Source organism: Trifolium pratense, linkage group LG6 (genome assembly GCF_020283565.1).
Source record: "Trifolium pratense cultivar HEN17-A07 linkage group LG6, ARS_RC_1.1, whole genome shotgun sequence".
NCBI lineage: Eukaryota > Viridiplantae > Streptophyta > Magnoliopsida > Fabales > Fabaceae > Trifolium > Trifolium pratense.
The window spans coordinates 5,553,496-5,560,084 of NC_060064.1; the positions used below are offsets into that span (position 1 = coordinate 5,553,496).

General features: G+C 31.0%; 1 long non-coding RNA gene across 1 annotated transcript; it reads right to left on the minus strand.

The window, feature by feature from the left end:
• Nucleotides 1-3,541: 3,541 nt before the first annotated feature.
• On the minus strand, nt 3,542-5,336 carry LOC123890322. Its single transcript, XR_006802822.1, has 4 exons — nt 5,017-5,336; nt 4,836-4,900; nt 4,000-4,134; nt 3,542-3,845 (listed from the first exon to the last, which is right to left on the minus strand). It is a non-coding gene; the product is annotated as an uncharacterized LOC123890322 (long non-coding RNA).
• Between the last annotated feature and the right edge of the window lie 1,253 nt (nt 5,337-6,589).

Below are 6,589 nucleotides of genomic sequence, written 5' to 3' on the forward strand. Positions count from 1 at the left end.
GACGACCCTTTACTGATGTCGGAGAACGACGGAGAGGAGACCATGTGCTTAATCGGCGGACGACGGAAACGACAAGAGGGAAGAAGATGAGTGGAAGAAATCGGTGGCAGAGCGTTCTTAATCGGAGGACGTCGGCAACGACAACGACAAAAGGGAAGAAGACGAGCTGCCGAAATCGGTGACGGAAGTGTGAGAAGAATGAAGATGAACAGTTCTTTGAGTAAGTGAGAAAGAATGTTGGAGTGAAAATAGAGTAAGGGAGAGTGTTATTTGAGTGTTTAAATCTCAACCCTTCATTTTAATCTAAAGGCTAATAATTCATTCTCATATTCTCATATAAAGATGTCATTCTCATAAGATATGCCCTATATATATATATGCAGGAGGTCTGAGTTCGAATCCTGCCATTCCACGTATCCACCTTAAGGGTGAATTTCTAGCCACTAAGCTATTTGACAAAAAAAAAAAAAAACAAGAGCAGCCGAACCATAATAGAAAGAGGTGCAAAGAGTTTTTATTTTTTGACAACAAAGATACAAAGAGTTTAAAGATGGCAATAAGAACAAAAAGAAAACAAGACCTCAACCATCAAGCTTCAAGAAGACACAAAGACACAAGAAGACCTCAACCATCATTGATTCACGTAACTAAAATAAATTGCAACATATTCACAAAACAAAAAACAGTTACAAATTCCTTGCTCATTGTAATGAATATATATATAGAACTAAATCCCCAACAATATTCACACACCCAAAATTAACACAATCTGGAAGGAGTACCAATTTAGTTGTAACATTGTTAACATTTGCAATTAACTAATTACAAGTTAAACTGATTAGAAACATTAATATTTAATAGCAACATTCTAAATTTTTTTATCCAACACATCTAATTCACCATCCATTGATTAATTTCCCTAATTTTTAATTAAGCATGTCATTTTCATCTCCTCAAGTTGAATCCACAACCGAGTTCTCACATCTTCCCCAACATGATCACGATCAAACGTATAATAATAGTAATAGTAATAATCATGATCAAATTCATGTTAATAATATTATTAACCCCCGCATAGTAATAGAGCCGATTGAAGAACATTTTGATTGGGATTCAATAGTAATAATTTTACGTTTGGCCCTGGTTGGAACATTGCTTGTTGGTCTTTCCTTACATGAAACCAAATTGGACAACCCAAATTCAATCCCAATCCCACCAAAAATTTTCCTCGATACGGTTCATATTCCTCATATCAAAATCACCGATGGTGAATTATCGTCTATATGGGACATGACATTATCTATATCCAACATTATGAACACATCCAACATTAACATCCTAAGACTCGACGCTGCGGTATGTTACAAGGAAAATGAAACATTGGCCGTGGAAACACCAATAATGCCACAATATTTTTTACAAAGCCAAGTTTTTCCTTTGAGAGAGGAAGACTCAAAGAAGGTGCATTTGAAATTGAACACAACGGGTTGGGAAAAGGATCAACCAATTGTGGATGATAGTGTGATTCAATCTATTGCACAAGATATGCAAAGAGGTGTCACGAGGTTTAGTTTGCATTTGAGGGTTGTGGGAGAGGTTGAATATTCTGGTGATGGGGTTGCACCTTTTATTATGTACCCAAAATGTAGTAATTTGGAAGTTAAGTTTTTACAGAGCAATAAAAAAGGCGAGGCAGCGACATTGATCGATCCCAAGCCTAGAGAGTGTTTAGGTCTTGTTGAATGGGGAGAAGATAATTCGGAGATAGAATATAAGAATTAGAGAATGTATGATTTGTTATATGTGTATATTACACAAATTTTTATATCTTGTTAGCAACTATAGTTCTTTTCTCTCTTTATTTATTAGCCACTTTTAAATGTCGATGAAAACATCATATCTCTATAATGGTATAAACCACCACAAATGTAAGCGTTTAACAAACGAAATATTATTATCTTTCTATTGTCCAAACACCACGTTATTGCAAGCCTTCAAAATTGACCGCAAACAAGCAAGTCAAATCATAAATTCTATCCTTCAATTTTCTTCCACCTCTAAGTAAGCAACTAAGCAAAAGAGCATGATCATACACATTATGGCTATGTTACCCTGCAAAGTAAAATCTCATCAAGGCTATAAAAAGCCTTAAAGATTAGAAGTTGTTGATAAAAATATTTACCAATCATTAATCAACGAAGTCTTTACAAACTGGACCAACCTCCGTTGAAAATAAGATGGTTAAATTACTATAATTATTGGTCCAGTTTATTGTGTGAAGTAACAAACTATAATGGTGAACATCTATTTTTTTTATGGCTCAAATGTACTATTAGCCTCCATACTGGCAAATTAAAATTTTAGACATCCTATTTTTACTATTTGGTCCCCTATTTCATAACTTTCAAGATTTTTTGGTCCACTCAATTTTGGTGTTTTTTTTAAATGTAGCCTCATTAGCAAACAAAAAATCAAGTTTAGAAGAAAAAATTAACATGGTGAGAAAGAAAATATATGATTTGTGAAATTTTCATTTAAGTCATAATGACATTCTTTTAATGTGTTTTTTGTTCCTCTTTTCTTTCTTCTATTTTTACTTTTTTTTTTCTAGGTTAGGTATATGTCTCTTTATATTTTTTTGTTTTTTATGTGGTTATTACTTATTGATCACAATATAAAGAAATCTTTGAAAACTAATTATATTAAACTAATATTTTTATATAGATGTATAAAATTTTGTCAAAAAAAAAAGATGTATAAAATAATTTTATTTACATAAATAAAAATATTAATCATTAAAGTTAATTAATATTCGGGCTTAGGCCCCTTTTGTCACAAAAAAAAAAAAATTAATTAATATTATTTTCAAAAATTAGTCACTATTTTACATAATTCATAATTATATTAAATAATAAAAAATTGTTTCATATTAATATGATTTCAAAGTCAGATGTATTTATATAAAGAATTTAATTTATATGCACCGTCAGTGTAAAGTTATTTTGCACATGTGTCCAATAATATACCGACACATCATGTATTGTAATTAAAAATACATGATGTGTCACATACATTAAATGATGTGACAACGCGTCATTGAATGTATGTGTAAAAAAAAATTACACTGACGGTGCACAACAATTAAACTCTTATATAAAACTTCAGATCCTTTAAGAAAAAAAAAATCCTAAAGTCAAATCACTACTAGAAAAAAATTCATTTGGGACGGAAAAATCCGTCGCACAACAGTTGAAATTTCCGTCCCGAAATAATTTTGGGACGGAATTTGCGACATCAAGAATTTCGTCGCATTTCCGCTCGTCGCAATGTCTGGGGGACGGAATTTTCCAATCTGTCGCAATGTTGGGACAGAATTCGGGACGGAAAAATGATAAAATGTTGTGACGGATTATACAATTCCGTCCCAATTTAGTGGCATATTTTAAAATTCCGTCTCAATACTGTGCTGCAAAATCTTGCTCAATTTCTTGTCCAATTCTAATGCATTCTGATAAAAGTAATTACTAATCAATAATATAAATTCATAATGTAATGATCATCAATTTTTATTCAACTAATAAGCAATTACATATTTGTCTGATACAATTATAAACATAATATACATAATCCAAATTCTAAAAATACATTCAAAAGACTAAAACTTATATTAATTTTGAAGATTGTAAGTACAAAGTCATCACTATTATCTTGGAGGCATGGACACATGTTTCCAATCCTTATGCAATGCATCATAATCAATAGGCTTGAGAAAGTACTCATTCATCACCAAACTCATAATGTTGAGGTAGAGATTTAAGTTGTGAACATAGCTTAAGAAAATTTTCCTGTAAACAAAAAACTAAAAAACATCAATTGACTATATACTAAGTGGCCTATCTCAACAAGTTCAAAAGAAATCTCCAACAAATTAACAAGTATGCATACTAAGAAAGAAAGATGTAACATGAAGTTGCAATCACATATCACATAGTGTCATACCTAACATATTATCTATTGTTCATATTATGTTCTCAAGTTGTGTCAATGGCCCTTCTTTTGCACCATAGAAATAGTCAACTAGTTAGATGTCAATGGCCCTTCTTTGCATCATTTCAGTAACTTGAGGATTGATCCCTAGTGAGAGATAAAAATGGATCCATCAATTACTATAGCTTCCACACCAATCACCTTATTATTATGATCAACTTTACCAATATTGGAATTCACATGGTAATGCCATATGGTTAAAGACAAAAACTTGTTAAAGAGAAGTTAAAGAGAAGTTAAAGACAGTCAAAGTGAAACAAAAACTTGTTAAAGTACTTGGTTATATTAAACAGAGCTAATATATCAACCACATCATCTTACAAGATTGTTACATGCACCTGGAATTATAAGTCAAGAGTTCAACCTCATGGTAATTGTAATTTATAATGTAAATCAATATCCACCTCAATGATTCATTACATTTTCTCTATTTTCTATCATCTTCCACTGTGACTTGGAAAATAAATAAAACATGGATTTTCTCAAAAATAATTAAAACCAACAAACTAAGCATGCACTGCCACTGAGATTGTAGCTAACGATATTTCTAAAATTGATTTAACATTATGGGTTTTATAGTAGAAAACAAGGAATATGGACTTCAAATAAAAATGAGGACTTCTATATTTTAAAATAAAACTGGGAAAGTAAGAAATTTTTTCAAAATTAAGACAACAATAGATCTAAACGGCGAGTACTTTTTGGATGAAAAATAATTTAGGGTTTTAAAAGAAAAATGAGTTTTTTTTTAGGTTTGAAGTATAAACTGAGCAAAATAGAAGACTCACCTTTGAAGTAGATCGTACCACGGCGGCTGTAGAGTTCCAACATAGTGGTTCCACCAAAACTATTTCTGAATAAAATGATAATGGTAGAGAATGAAGTGACTCAATATATACAAAGAAGGAAAAAAAACAAAAAAATAAAAGAGGAAGAAGAAAAACTGAAGAGGGTGGGAAATACTCTCACCACAACAGTGGAGAGGCAGACGACATAGTTGCTCCTCTCAAAAAATAGATCTCGCTATGGGGAGCTCGAAAAGTGTGTCTTTATCTCCGATCTGGTTGAGTGGTGGCGGGATCTGGATCGAAAAGGTCTGGCCGACGAGAGAGCATAGAAAGAGGTTTGAGTTTTTTGTTTCTCTCATTTGAGGGTAAAGAAAATAACGTGTGAAATTAAAAGAATTTCTCTCAATGATGGAACCATTTCCACAAATTGGTGACGGAATAATATATTCTGTCCCAAAGTAGCGACTGAAATTACATTCCGTCCCATAATAATTAATTAATGTTTATAAAATCACCTGTGACGAAAATATGTCGCAAATTCCGTCCCAATCATATAATTTTGAGACCGAAAATTTTTCCGTCCCGAAATTCCGTCTTAATTCAATTTTTTTCTAGTAGTGAATGTATTTGGTCTGAATTTTGAATGAAATATATTTAATGTTTGGAATCTTTTTTCTTACATTTCATTTATTTATTCAAGGTCAAATATTATTAAATTCATTTATAATTATATTAAATAATAAAAATATGATTAATATTAATATTACTTCAAATTCAAATGTACTTATATAAAATTTCACATCTTTGAAGGAAAAAGTCATCTCAAATTTAAATGTATTTGATCTAAATTTTGTACGAAATACATTTGACTTTTGGAAATATTTTTTTGCTTATATTTCATATTTTATTCAAATACATTTAATTTTTGACAAATTTTAATCTCATAGTTATTAATAATAAAATAATAATAATAATGTCCTCTTCCAAGTTTTTTTTTTAAAAAAATTAAATATAAAAAAAAAAGTTATCACAAAAGTAAAATGTATTTGGTACAAAATTTAATCAAATACATTTGAATTTTGGAATCTCATTTTACTTATATTTGATTTTAAATGGAGTGTTAATCAAATATATAAGTTGCATTCGATTATTATCCATTGTTAACTCAATATTAAGAATGTAATCGGGCTTTTTTACCCAAGGCCATATATAACCCATATATGGATATCGGGCTAACCCATTTGGCTTCGGGCCAGCCCATTATAACTTAATTTTGTCAGATACCGAAAGTTCGGCTACCGGCTTTTAGAGAGCAAGGGAGAATGACATTGGACTAATCCATCGGGCTTCGGGTGGCCCATTGAGCTGACATCCCTAATAATAATATTTTTTATTTTTTTTACGTTTACATCCCTAATAATAACCTAACATCAAATACCGATCGCATGCTTATGGTAAATCAATCTAAACCGTTGGATAGAGGTCAATTAACTTACAGAGATCATCAACTAATTCCATCAAATGCATTTCCAAAAGGCTAAACCTAGCTGTCACATTGTTGAAAATAATTCTCATTTCCTTTCTTTATTTGTCTAAATTTTGTTTACAACAAATTCAACCACATTAGTAGCTGGACAAAATTCATCATAACCAAATCATCATTTAAATATAAAAACACAACCTACGAATCCTAGTATTATTAGTTTTAACAAAAACATCCTAGATTGTCAAAAAAAACATCCTAGGATTTCGCT